Source organism: Carassius gibelio, chromosome A9 (genome assembly GCF_023724105.1).
Source record: "Carassius gibelio isolate Cgi1373 ecotype wild population from Czech Republic chromosome A9, carGib1.2-hapl.c, whole genome shotgun sequence".
In the NCBI taxonomy this organism is placed as follows: Eukaryota; Metazoa; Chordata; class Actinopteri; order Cypriniformes; family Cyprinidae; genus Carassius; species Carassius gibelio.
In genome coordinates, this window is record NC_068379.1 from 7,330,553 (window position 1) to 7,344,513 (window position 13,961).

The 13,961-nt window shown below is 38.4% G+C and overlaps 1 protein-coding gene across 1 annotated transcript in view; it reads left to right on the top strand.

Annotated features, from left to right (window-relative positions):
* LOC128019574 (dual 3',5'-cyclic-AMP and -GMP phosphodiesterase 11A) overlaps nt 1-13,961 on the top strand; it is a 79,930-nt gene that overhangs the window by 2,821 nt on the left and 63,148 nt on the right. The window lies entirely within an intron of this gene.

The following is a 13,961-nucleotide window of genomic DNA, read 5'->3' on the forward strand; positions in this document are numbered from 1 at the left end:
ACATTAGCAACACGTTATTAGCTGTTTGATAACATGGTCAAGCCAAAGGCTAATGATATCAATCACCATTACGTGTCTGACGTTGTAGAGAATGATGCATTAATTGCATGACCATTCTGATGCATGGACTTGTAGACAGCCCTCTAAATTGTTCTTCCTCTTTTTTTGGGAGGAAGAACAAGTTTGCATATACATCCGCATTTGCTAAACGAGGTAAGTGTAAAGTTATACTCGAGCCATTTTAAGACATGATGAAATAATTTACATGGGCAACGAGGTTTAAATATGTATGATTATCAACGAGGAATTTATGGGATAAAATTAGTGACGGGGACTTTAATATTCATTCTAATTCTATCAAAACAGCCACAGCTATAACAATGACACAGAAGAACAATATTGTTTGAGGGTGCTTTCACATCTATAGTTTGGTTCATTTGGTCCAAACCAAGGGCAAACAATTATACATTGTAGCATTTTTCAGCTTTTTTGGTTCCTTTTCACACCACACTGATTGCTTTGGTCCGAACCAGTTGAAACAAACCAAAGTGCAGTCACATGACAACATCCAAATTACTCATTAGCCATAACGTATTTCCTAAACTGCTTTTCGATTGGTCAGAATTTACGTGTGGGAATATTCCAACATAAGAGGGAAAGCCAGCAAACAACACGGAGACAGGACGACTATGGAGACGTCTGCATGGGCTTGATTTGTCCCTGGCCATAATCTAGTACATTGTTTGTATACACCACAATATGCAAAAAATTCATCGCTCGTAACTTCAAGCGGAGGCGTGCATTAATTCATCTTAACTCTGACATGCTCATGGTCATCTGATCAAATTTCTATGAGGCTCCGCACCTCCTCACTACTCCAAGTTTGTCCACGTGCTGCCATGCTAAAGTGCAAACCGTCAACAAACACTTCCTCATCCCATAATGCACAACGCAGTTGACTACGGCAGCTGGTTTAGTCAAAAAATTATCAGTACTTTTTGCAGTTGGGTCTGTTGGAGGTCGGATCACGTTCTCACCACAAACGAATCGCTCCAGAGTTAGTTTGAAAGCGTACAGAGACCACCTCTTCAAGCAGGTCTCGGTACGCTTGTTTGGTCTGCTTTTGGTGCACACCGGAGTGCGATTGCGGCTTTCACACCTGCCCAAACGAACCGCACCAAACGGGGAAACGAACTCTGGTACGATTCAACGGAACTAAATGAGGCAGGTGTGAAAGCACCCTGAGTCTCTTTCAGAATGATTATGCTCAGTTGAACAATAAAAACATTGAAAGAATTCAGTCAACTTTAAAGAGCCCAAACATTTAAAGCGGCAGACGAAATCAACTGTACTGTATGGACAAAGGTATTGGGACACACCTCGTAATTATTGAATTGAGATGTTTCAATCAAACCCATTGCCACAGGTTTATAAAATCAAGCATGTAGCTGTGCAGTAAGCATTTACAAATATTTGTGACCCATGGTGGCAAAATGAGTCTGTATGCGGACAGGCTAATTTCGAGCTGCAGGCAAAAAATCGATTTTTGAGGTTTTCATAAAAATTAAATCATTAAGCCCTCATCTAGTGATCCCAATGGTCCAAATCATAATTTTAGATCTTTAATTACCTTTATTTGTATGTTTTCTGAGACGAGTACCTCCTTTCCACTCATTCCTCTGCTGACGGTCATCCAAAGCGCACGCATAAAAGCCTGATGAAAATACACAGAATTACAGTATTTAAGTATTCATGCAAACATAATGTGTTAGTCTTAAGTTGGAGAACTGTTGGGGAAAAACATCCGATGTGTAACATTATATTAGATCTGTGCATTACAGTAGGTAATGTTAGTCTAACAATAAAAGAAAAGAGGGAATCACTCGCTGCTCTTGATTGAACTGCTTTTGTAGTTTTAATAAACAGACTTTTTACATTTGATTATTTGTTTTTTATTTTTACTTGAATGCATTTGTGTACAGTACAGACCAAAAGTTTGGACACACCTTCTCATTCAAAGAGTTTTCTTTATTTTCATGACTATGAAAATTGTAGATTCACACTGAAGGGATCAAAACTATGAATTAACACATGTGGAATAATATACATAACAGAAAAGTATGAAACAACTGAAAATGTCATTCTAGGTTCTTGTTTTGCTTTGATTACTGCTTTGCACACTCTTGGCATTCTCTTGATGAGCTTCAAGAGGTAGTCACCTGAAATGGTCTTCCAACAGTCTTGAAGGAGTTCCCCGAGAGATGCTTAGCACTTGTTGGCACTTTTGCCTTCTGTCTGCGGTCCAGCTCACCCCTACACCATCTCGATTGGGTTCAGGTCCGGTGACTGTGGAGGCCAGGTCATCTGGAGCAGCACCCCATCACTCTCCTTCTTGGTCAAATAGCCCTTGATGCCTTCAGTGTGACCCTACAATTTTCATAGTCATGAAAATAAAGAAAACTCTTTGAATGGGAAGGTGTGTCAAAACTTTTGGGCTGTACTGTATATGTAAAATAAAAAAAGGCGATGTATTATTATTATTTTTTTCTTCTTATATTCCTTTTTTTTAATCTGTTATTATTTATAAAGACAAAGATAAAATAAAAATAGCTGTATTGTGATTATTAACATAGTAATTACTTTTAAAATAAGAAATGGAGGAAAAGATGCAACGTTGCTCTGTGATTTTGCTTAGGAACCTTCTGAAAACTTTCGATTTTTAACAAGTACATCATTATGAAAGTCTTTTAATGGAGAATGTGAACATAAAAAAAACTAACCCTAACCCGTTTTTGAAAATGTGCTCATTGTGACTCATTTTGCCAGGACTGGTCACATTTGTGGCGGGGGTCGTTCTGAAGAGTTCAGTGTATTCAAGCATGGCTCTTTCATAGGATGCCAATAAATGAGTCTGTGAAATTTCATCCCTGCTAGATATTACACAGTCAACTGTAAGTGGTTTTATTAGAAATAGGAAGCACTTGGGAACAGCAGAGACTGATCATGTAAAGTCAGAGCGGGTCACTGATTGCTGAGGCACATGATGTGTTAAAGTCACCAATGCTCTGCTGATTCCAGAACTGAAGAGCTCCAGACTTCCACTGGTGTTAATATGAGCTCAAAAACTGTGTGGAAGGAGCTTAACGGACGAGCAGCTGCATGCAAGCCTCACATCACCAAATACAATGGCACACGTCAGATGGAGTGCTATAGCAGCCTGCACTGGACTCTGGAGCAGTGGAAACCTGTTCTGTGGAGCGACGAATCACACTTCTGTGTTTGTCAGTCTGATGAGCGAGTCTGGGTTTGACAGATGCCAGGAGAACATTCCCTGTGTGACTGCAACTGGGTGGAGGACGGATAATAGCATGGGGCTGTTTGCCCTTTATGTGGTGCCTTACCTTAGCTTATAATAAACAGAATGATATTGGTGTAGACACTAATACAGATACTGTTATAGTAATCATTCTTGGTGTGAATGGGCTTTAACATGGTACACACACACACACTCACAGAAAGCACTTTTTTTTTCTTTATTCATAAATATATCAACATTTGCTTTTATTAGGATATGTCTGGCAGAATGAGTTACTGTTACTACTACTGTAATTCCAAAAATAACAAAAACACACCACAAAAGTGTCATTAAAATAGTCTTTATGATTGTGTGCTGGCGTGGATCACATAGACTACTTTTATGATGCTTTTACAGACATTTTTGGGGGTTTGTTTTTTGAGAGTTTGGCAGTATAATCAGCATTACACCTAAAATCTCATTTTGTGTTTCACAGAAGAAAGAATATTATATGTGGTTGGGATCATCCAGATAATAAGACAAATAGAGTGTCCAGAAATGTATCTTAGCTGAATTATTATTATTATTTGTATTATTGATTACAGTGTTTGACATCAGTGAGGGACAAGCTGTGAGCTTTTATATGGTTAGAAAAAATTCCCAGGTAAAAGTACAAAAACAAAAGGCTCATGAAAATAATCTCCAGGGAGCAAATACTGTCACTTAATAAATATTTTATTACATTTTATTAATTCAATACTGAGATATTGGCATAACATGATGCTCATTTTTGTCCACATTCATTAAAAATGACTTCAATACACCTTCTATTATAAGCAAGTTGTTTTTAGTTTCTAAATGATTCTTGATATTTTTGGGGTGCATGAAGTCAAAAATAATAAACAAAAAACCTCCCTATACTTTTCAGATAAAAAAAAAAAAAATTCTTACAAGATCTTTGCTTCATCTTGGGCACTCTTATTTGTTATTGCTCCATTAACACATAATTCTGTCTCAGAGCAGAGAAATCTAATAAGGTGTAGAGAGTGAAATTTAGTTGAGTGTATTCAGTTGAGAAGATTGCAGTGATATCTCGTACTTAAAACTGAGGTCAGAAACTGTCTGCTTATGTAATGGTGCTGTCACTGGATCACTGTGAGTGGGTAGTGTTCATGGCTGTCTGTGGAAAGCTGAATCGTTAGCGTTAGTTGTACTTGTCATCATTTGTTCTGGGTTAAGGTAGTGTGGTCAACCATGCTATGCTATCATGAAAAAGAAATAAAGTGTCTCATTAATGTTGACCTTCAGTAACAATGAAGTCTTTATAAACACAGAAGCAGTTCTCATATGGCAGAGTCATTAATCAGCAGCCGCTGCTGAAATCCCAGAGCCGCGCTGCTCTGTTTACAGGAGCTCAAGTGACACAGGTAATACGCCGTTTTTCACAGGGGATGTGCGGCACGTGTGAAACGTGTGAATGTACAGATTTAAAGGACAAAGTCATTGGAACTTTTTTTTTTACTGCTTTACAAAAAAGTTTCTTTGGAGTTGTATCATGGTAGAAATACTTTTGGAGTTCCATGTGCAGTATCATAACACATGAATATGTAATCATATGAGCGTATCATGAAACACAGTAGTTGTGAAAGCATTATTAGTGGTGCTTGCTAATGCAATCATTACTATTTAGCCCCGTTCACACCAACATTCCCACTCTTTATCAGTTCGCACTTCAATTTCTGTATAGTGGCATTTGTGAATCTTGTGATCAAGTTGCAGTGGTTAATAGCTCAGTGGAGCCTTGTGAAAAAGATATTGTATCAAATCTAAAAAGTATTTTTTTAAACTGTACTTGCAGATACTATTATATTATTGAAATAAAAGGCCACTTAAGTGTACTTAGAGAGACACTTTCATGAGTGTTTATTAACCCACTTAAGTATACTTTTAAAAAAGGGCACATTGTAATATTGCCAAACTAAAGGTTTTACTTCTGTTGAATCACTGACTAACATACAAAAGCCCATATAAAGACTAGATTATAATTTCAACTAATAATATTCAGTTTTACATTTAGGGCCCTATTTTAACGATCTAAATGCAAAGTGTAAAGTGCACGGCACAGGTGCACACAGGGCGTGTCCAAATCCACTTTTGCTATTTTAACGACAGAAAAATGGTTGGCGCGCCCAGGCGCATGGTCTGAATGGGTTTTCCCTATTTTCTTAATGAGTAATTGGTGTTTTTTGGGCGTAATGTGCAATAAACCAATCAGAGTCTCATCTTCCATTCCGTTTAAGAGCCAGTTGTGCTTGTGCCATTACAGATTTGCTATTTACATGGCGGAATTTGGCAAGCGCAAAGACAGAACGTGTCTCCGAGATGAAACAGATAGCCTAATTCTGATACATGTGATGACTATCCATGTAGGCATTTATATACATTTTATATATATATATATATATATATATATATATATATATATATATATATATATATATATATATGTACATACACTTACACTTCAACCATATTTCACATCGAATTATGAAATTAATGGGTGAAAAAAGCACTAATTGCATTTAATTTGAATTTAAACTAATACTTTTTAATTTAATTGCAAAGTCTCTGAAAACATTACATTCAACTTACACTCAAGTATATTATTTTAGTAATAATAAATAATGTTTAATAATAATAATAAAAACTCCTTTTAAAAGTCATATAAAAACACCAGACTGAAATAGACACTTGGAGGTGGACTCTTTTGATTTGGATCAGCTTCCTACTATAGAAGCCACCTAGAACACCTTAGCAACCACATAGCAACACCTTGGCAACTACCTAGAACACTGTAGCACCACGTCAATGAGTTTAGAAAATTTGACCATTTTGCATGTATATGAATCCTTATATTTTCTGAGGTTTTGTTGAGCTATTGAAGAACATATCCAGACCTCAAGATGCATAATTAACTGTGAATGTGAATATGAGCCTAGTTCTTTCTTATTTTTTTTTTTATTTATGTATTTTTTTTATTGTGTTCTTCTGAATAGTCTGGTCCAGTGATGATGGCTCCACACCCTGTCATCGTGTGGTGAATACACTTATCTTTCATCTGTGTGAATGAAACAGATGCTGTGGGGTTTAAAGCTGAACAGGATGTCTCGTATTTCTCAGCGTAAGCAGTGAGCAAAGCACTGACACCGGATATAATGGATGTGTCCAGAGGCGTCAGAGATGTTGAGAGGTGTGTGTGTGTGTGTGTGTGTGTGTGGATTTGGTAATGTCTGAATGAGGCATTCTATTAGTTTGTAGAAAACATTATTTAACATTTATCTCAGTGTCAACAACTACACACATATTAGACTGTGACATTTTCATCTTCCAATTTTCTGTCATTATTCACTCTGATTCATAGCTTACAGGCACTTGATTGCATTAAATGTGCAGTCCAAAACTTAACATTTTATTTATATTATATATTTGTGGTGCTTGAACACAATTTTAACTGTAATGTGTTGTTTAATATTACATTTAAAGTTAATATTTTAAATGTAATAAATTGCAACTTCATTATAGATGTGTCATTAAAATGTATTTAAATATATATTTAAAATTGAAAGTTCCTATTGAAATGTCATGACAAATATATTTTAGTTTTCCATGAATGCTTGTCATAATTTAATGAACTACTGTTATGATACTTTGGAGCTTTTGTAAACATTTTGCATGCATCTCCTTTTGTTTTCCATGGAAAAAGAAATCATTTGTAAGCATGGCCATTTTAAACCTGTGTGCAAGGCTTCTGATGTCTGCCGATTCCAGTTGTGTTAGCTGTCTGTTATGTTGCTTGATGTTCCAAACTGGGATTCGTTATATTATGTGTCATGACTCGTGAGCACAGATCTGATCTCTGTTTCAAAGCTCTGTGGTGTGTTTCTGATAGCTGGAGAGTCTGGATGTGCTGCTGGGCTTCCAGACAGGCACACGACTCTCTGCTCTTTGTCATGAAATGCCACAGTACTGCATGAATTCTCAGTGGGATTAGCAGAAGGCAGCACTGAGGAATTACAGTGTGTTCAATTCAATATCATATTCTCTCAGACAGGGACGCAGAGTGTAATCTGCCTTACAGAATGTGCCTCTCTCTCTCTCTCTCTCTCTCTCTCTCTCTCCGTAGAGCTGATGTTCAGTCCCACTGTGAAATACTTCACCGCTCTAGCATTTTAAGCAGAAATAACCCTTAGAAAATTTCTATACCACTCATACGCTGAGTAATCCATTTGCACATTGAAATATTTTCTATGCACTTTAGTCTCCATTGCACTAGTGTAAATAATGTTCATATGTTCATAGTTTCCGCCTATAGTGTACATACACTTTTACATAATCCATCTGTATAGTATGTTCATAGTACACCTATCTGTATATCATGCTGATAGTATTTAAAATCTGTAAATATACTGCCTTATCTGTATAGTTATTGTACATATTGTGGACCTTGGCTATTCTGTACTTACTGCCTATTGCACTTTTTTTTGTTCGCTATGGCAAGTTCTAGTCATATATTTGAATGTTGAGCAGCGAGCTCATTGGCTACCAATACAGAAGAGAACCAATCATCTGTGCCATGTGATAATGATGTCATTAGGTCAGACTGAATTAGACACCAGACTGTGCCATCTATAGTATCATCATAGTAACAAGCTCTGTATTACACTTAAGCATACTTAAAAAAAAAAAAAAAAAAAAATACGTAATACAGAAATACTATACTTCAAAAAGAATATACTTAAGTGCAAAATATGTATGTAATGTTTTTTGACTTCAACACACTAAATTGCATCAGTTAATCTTTCACTTTTTATTCATCATTCAAATGCTTTTTCTAGTGTAGTTCAGCCCGCTGTCCAGATTGACTGACTCTTTTAAATGAACAGCAGGAGGAGTTAATTTGCTCTGTAGACTTGATAAAATAATGTTATCCATTCAGAAATCTGCATGTGTGTTTAAATCACTTTAGCTTATTCAGACTGTTCCAGTCAGCTGCAAAGTCAACGTGAAACAACATTCACAACTCCTTTTACTTCCATAATGTGACATTTTTCCAAGTGAAGTATGAAACTCAAAGCAAGAAAGAGCAAGATGTCAAACTCGTGACATGCTAAATTATTGCTTATAGGCAGATGTTTATTGCTAGCAAGTTGTGTGTTGTGTGTGTTTGTGTGGGTCGGAGATTTATGGTTCTTTGTTGAAAATAGGCCACAGGAGCCCTGGGGTGGTGAATGAGGGTTCAGTATGTGCCTACCTGTAATCCTGAATCTTTATTCTTCAGCTCAGGCACAGGGCTGAGACAGGCCAAGCACAGAAGCCCAGTACTGTCTGTTAACATCTCAGCAAACACAGGGCCTCTGCATTAATTACAGGTCAGTTATATAAGATTATATCAGTCAAAATGTCACAACCATGATTATATGGACTAATACATACTGTACCACACCCATAAGTGCTTGAACATTTAATTATAGTGTTAATAAGGATGGATGGATAACCAGCATGCCTTGCGAAAAAGAAGTGCACTTAATTGTAAAGAATGTGCACTTGCAGTGTGTTTCAGATCTTAAGACTTGAGACTTATATTTCAGCACTGATTGTTTTGTGATCCTGTCACAATGTAATTCAGGCTTTTCAAAGAATCTGTTATTGCAGGTTTGGATGTTTGGAAACTATTTTGGAGACATCAGCCAACCAAAAAAAAAAAAAAAAAAAGAAGCTTAGCCAATTAAATCAAAGGTCATTAACATAGAACTCTTAAAAGGTATAGTGGGTGCAGAATGCAGAATGATCATGAGAAACGACATACTCGTGGTGCAGAAACATAAATGGACTACAGGGAAAAAATACAGTGATGAAGTTCAACTGAAGCACCTGCAACAAAACTCTGCTTAGGAGGCCCACAGTGGAATTAAGTAGTAATGAAATAGTTGAGTGATAATCTGTAGAAAGTCGTTGTGTTTCCATGTGAAGGAGCTCAGTTCTCTCTTTTCATTAGCTTAACTGTTTAAGTGAGCTGAGAGTGTGCTATGAGAATCTGATGATCGCTCCCGCAGGTTCAGGTCACATCTGCTCTTTATTAAATGCTTTAAGAGTGCAGTAAACAGGCTTGATGTGCCAGTCTCCCATGCAGCCCAGACTAATGGGCAGTCCGACAGAATCCAATTACTCCAGGACCCTGTTTACCTGTGCTCTCTGTGGCTTGAGGACTGACAGATTCACACAGGCCTCTGTGGTGTCACACAGACTTGTCCTGAGGCAGGATTTGATGTGGTTCCTGGGAGAATTTTAATTCTATACTCAACATTATGACTAAACTAATTTCTCTCAGAGAGGCTCTCAGGCTCACCAGAAGAGGAATGTGAGTGTGTTTTTGGCATTCTGGGAGTGCTAGAGGAGATCTCAGACCTTTAAAAGCACAGCTGAGAGTGAGGAAACAGCAAATGCATTCAGGGAAGTGAAGTTCTGCTGTCTCTGTCACACTTCTTCATAGACTTCAGTAGCTCATGGGATATTGAAGAAAATACACCCAGCAGAGTTATTGAGACAAGACAGTTGAGCATAAAAACATACACACACAGTCACATTGAGACACACATACAGTATGGAACATGGAGCTATTACATAATACAGAACAAATAAATGAGGATTTATTAACATTAACCCTGTAAACCCTACTGTATTTATTGGATACATCCATTTTAATACTCAAGTTTAAGTTCAAGTGAAGGGTATTTTATTATAATTGTATAAACCTTATTCGGGTATTGACTCTTTTTTTTTTTTTTGTGAAACCTTTATTGATTTTTTTATTACAAATGGAAAAATACTCAAGATGAATACTTAATGGACTGAATAAACCTTATTATCTCAGCTTTTTTTTCTTTTAGAAAAATCTGTTTAAAATGTGAGCATTAAATATGATTCATCAGGCTTTTGAAGAACAATGTCATTACTCAGTCATCACTGTTTTGCATTGCATTGCATTTTATGCTGTCACAATAAAAAAAAATATTGTGATTCAAACAGCTTTAATCATAATACTAAGCATTTAAATATCACCTTACCCTTAAAGGTAAAGTGTTCAAAACTTAATCTAAAAAGTTATGCCATTTATGGCCCAATTTTGCTATAAGTTTGATTGCATCACATAATAATTGCTGTTAATAAAGTTCATCGTCTGTTTGATTACATCTATAATTTATTTTTCTGTACATTTCTGCCATATGCACATAAACTGACAGTCACCAATAAAATATTGTAGAAATGTAACTTTCTAACTGCAAAGTTGCTTTGCAGTGATTTGTATAGTAAAAAGCACTATACAAATAAACTTGAGTTGATATTGATATAAGTTAAATTGAATGGTAAAATAACCCCACCCAGCAGCTGATTCTGTAGATTTCATTGGTCATATCAGTCACCGTTTTGAATGTTGAGACTCCTAACCCTAAAAATAACCTTACAACTGGTCGCACATCCAGATAGATAACATTATTGTTTGTTGTGATCATATCCATTAATGTTCAGTGGATCCATTTGAGATTTTTCTTAACTTTTACAGATGATACAGATGACTGCATGATTAAGTTAGCCAGTGAAATTGCTGCAAGGAGGGGTGTCTACGTAACTGGTTTTTAGAGAAAAAAATTATACATTAGACATTTGTAATTTGATTTCTCTGAAATGGCTGTTTATCTGGACTATCTGTTTGAACGACCAATGGCAAATGGGCATAGTGCATGGGAAACTTGAGAAATATATAGGGATGTTACAAGCCGAACTCAAGCATTTTTTTTTTTTAACTGATCAATTTCGGCTCCCCTAAACCCGATCTTTATTTCATGTCAGCTGTCACACCAATTTTGTGCAGTAGGAGGCAATATGCAACATTAAGTGAGGTTTGCCAACCACCATTAAAAGTAAAAGAAGCTGAAACATGAGTGCATGGCACGTGAGAACCGGTGAAGTCTGTTCTAGTGTATCACACATTTTAGCTTCTGTGTTCAGTGTATTTGATGTACACTTTTGTAATGCTGACTCATTCATTTATCATTTACTTTTATCTGCCATCAGACTATCCGAGACATCATCAGTGTTGCCAGACATACGATAATTATTGTATTTGTACGATAATGTGGACCTGTACTATGTAGAAAAGTCCCATTATGTACGATAATTACAGAATTTTGTGACACTTCAAATGATGGTTCTTGTAATCATAGGACTTCTGTACTCATTGAACTAACTGTTGATCCTACGTCCACATCTATGTCTACGGCATGATTGTGAGGAGAATGTGTGTTATGTATGCATTCCATCTCATCTTGCGTTACGTTTTCTCGGCCAATCATCATGGAGAATGACTCTCACGAGTCCAAGTTAACGTTCCTGCCGCGGCACTTAGGTCAGTTGTTTCCAAGCCTAGGTTGATAGTTTAGCAATAAAGAATAGAAAATGACTGCTGAAAAGGAAGTCTATGGAGCAGCCTTAAAGTAAATCACAGACAGCAATCATACAGAACTGAGTGGGAAGAGGACCCCAGTTTTGTTGGATGGCTAAGACCTGTTTCAGGAAATTAAACCAAAGCCTCCTGCCAGTTTTGTACGTGCACATGGTGACTGAGATCACTGTTTTGAAAAAATCACGAAAAGACGAAGAAACATCAGGATAAAAAGAAAAATCTAGCGCCAGGTCAATGGTCCATAGCCTATTTGCTACAGAAATCATTGGAGAGTGAACAGCTTGATACAGCAGTGAAAAATGCAGAGGTACAGCTAACATGGCAGAGCAGAGCACAGCATAGCATTGAGGACCTCAGATCGTTTGGTCAAGGTCTTAAAAGATATATTTAAAGAATCGAAAACAGCTCACCACATGAGCCTTGGTCGCACAAAGACAACTGCTTTAAGCAAGCATGTCATTTTTGAGAGTATAACCAAAATCCTGAAAAGATTCAACGTTTTGATAGACAAGCCAACTGACATTGGGAATATGAAAATGCTTTGTGTCACTTTTCATTTTTTGATGAGGGCATTCAGGATTCAGACCCATTTCTGGAAACTGGTGCACCTCTGCCACTGCAGAAAGGCTTTACTATGAGATCATTCACTGATGCAGATGTACAGATTGAAAACATATTCAGGGTTCGGGGCGGATGGATGCAATACAATGTTCCAGCCACCTTATATATCATCTGCCGGGCATCACAGTGTAGCTCCATTTTAGGTGTGAGGATTTTGCCAGAGACATTTATGGATATCTCAAAAACAGTACAAAACATGTCACACAGCTCTAAGAGTTTCAAGACTTTTGCCACGTTGAACCCTACAAACTACCGAAGCCCTCCCAGACTGGATGGCTGGCATTGAGGGAAGTCGTAAAACATGTGTTCACCCAGTGGAATGCCCTTCGGCAATTTTTTCACTGACCAGTTGCTCATATTTTTTTTTTACTCCCTTAATGAGGAGTCTCTTCACCTGTATTACTATTTTCTAGAGTGTGCGCTACCTATATTCACAGATCTTAATCAGTATTTTCAAAGTGAATAGGTGGTGATTACTTCATTGAAGAGCAAGGTCTGTGAAACCTCAACAGCTCAGACCACTAAACACTCTGTACTTGGGTGTAAAATTGATACAGCATGAACAGCAGCCACATTGACAGATTTTCCTGCTGTGCGCTTTGAGAATTTTCTCTGGGTCGCCTGCAGAGAAATCAAGAAACGGTTTGACTTGATGCCCTCTCCACCCAAATCGTGTGCCTGTCCCCTGTCACTGCAAATGATGCCAAGGCACAAGCAGAGTTACCGAATTTGCTTCCCCTCATGCAAACAAGTGCCACTGTTGATTGACATGACAGATGCAGACCGTCTCTGTGACGAGTGGGGCGGGGCCGAGAGACGTAGGAGCGAGGAGTGAGGCCAGGTGTAGTGATTGGAGATGAGCTACACCTGCGACCCACCGCCGGTCTCGAGTCCCACGTAGGAGATGGAAGGATATAAAACTGGAGCAACGACCTTGAAGGACGAGAGAGGACCAGGACAGGGCAATATTTAATGTTTGCTTTTTATTTTGTGCACACCAGTCGTCCGTGAGGGACTGGTGCGCTGTTTTGTGTTTATTTTTGTCATTAAATTTTCATTTTGATTGTGCGCCGGTTCCCGTCTCCTTCTTCCCGATGAATAGGAAGTTTATTATTACAGTGGTACCGAAGCCCAGGAGAAGGAGGGACGCGCTGCTGAAGATCCCTCGCCACTGTGGTGAATCCGCGGTGCCATTGAGCAGGCGAGGAGTGTGCCGCCATGGACGCTCGAGGCGGTGGGCTGGAGCGAGTTGCCGGGGATGGGCGAGCTCGCTGCCAGCCGCCCACGATATGGAGGGGCGGCTGCCATCCATGAGGGAGCGGAGGAGTCGGCGCTGTTCGCCAGGGGGCCAGAGCCTGCTGCCTCCCTGAAGGAATCCGGAGGGGCAGGGAACGGGGGACTCCTGCCAGCTGCCCAAAATCAGAGGAGCCGTCGCCGTCCACCGGGCGGCAGAGAAGTGTCGTGCCGTCCGCTGAGGGCTGTCCAGTGCCATCGGCAGGCACCGCGGAGGAGATCACCCAGCTG